Here is a 669-nt window from a genome sequence, read left to right as displayed (position 1 = left end):
GTGCAGACCGGTCAAGTTCTTCCACACCAGTTATTTCAGTTTATTGAGTGTTTCAGCTCCCAGTATAGATACCATGCAGGGCAATGGAAGTCACAGCAGCAAAGTGAGTTACAGGAACAGATACACAATATATATAAGTAGCCTTAAAAAATGGAATACTAAAACACAACCAAGCAGTCACAGTCAGAAGATGCATGATGCTCAGGGCTGAACAAAATAATACACCATACCATCTGACTTGTCATTAAACCTGTGAGTGACTCAGAGTCTCTTATCCTCCAAGCAATCATGTTACATGGCAATGGCAATAAAACAGTTTGCATGAGAACTCAGGAGGGCTGCAGGATAACGACTCAAATGATAATCCCAGTTAATAACATTAGAATGATAATTGTGATGAATTATCTCCAATAAATGAACAGCAATGAGAGAGAGAGAGAGATGCTGGTGATGTAACACCTTTATCTCCGTATCACACTAGACGTCATAGAAAACACTCCAACTTTATTGGAAAGCGGGAAATCCTCCTCCCCGCTGTGTGTGTGATGAGAAATGTAATCCTGTGTGTGAAACCTGATTGCTACTGGGCGCAATGAAGAGTGAGGAGGTGAAGGTTAGGAGGGTGTTGGATTACAGCTGCAGGGTCACCTCTCTGTGTGTGTGTGTGTG

The 669-nt window shown here is 42.3% G+C and overlaps 1 protein-coding gene across 1 annotated transcript in view; it reads left to right on the top strand.

Annotated features, from left to right (window-relative positions):
* Positions 1 to 669, top strand: part of wwc1 (WW and C2 domain containing 1) — a 47,167-nt gene that overhangs the window by 36,357 nt on the left and 10,141 nt on the right. The window lies entirely within an intron of this gene.

The sequence above is a fragment of the Morone saxatilis genome, unplaced genomic scaffold (assembly GCF_004916995.1).
Source record: "Morone saxatilis isolate NCDOM2014 unplaced genomic scaffold, NCSU_SB_2.0 Contig20, whole genome shotgun sequence".
NCBI lineage: Eukaryota > Metazoa > Chordata > Actinopteri > Moronidae > Morone > Morone saxatilis.
The sequence above is the reverse complement of the archived record's forward strand: the minus strand, read 5'-3'. Positions and strand labels throughout refer to the sequence as shown.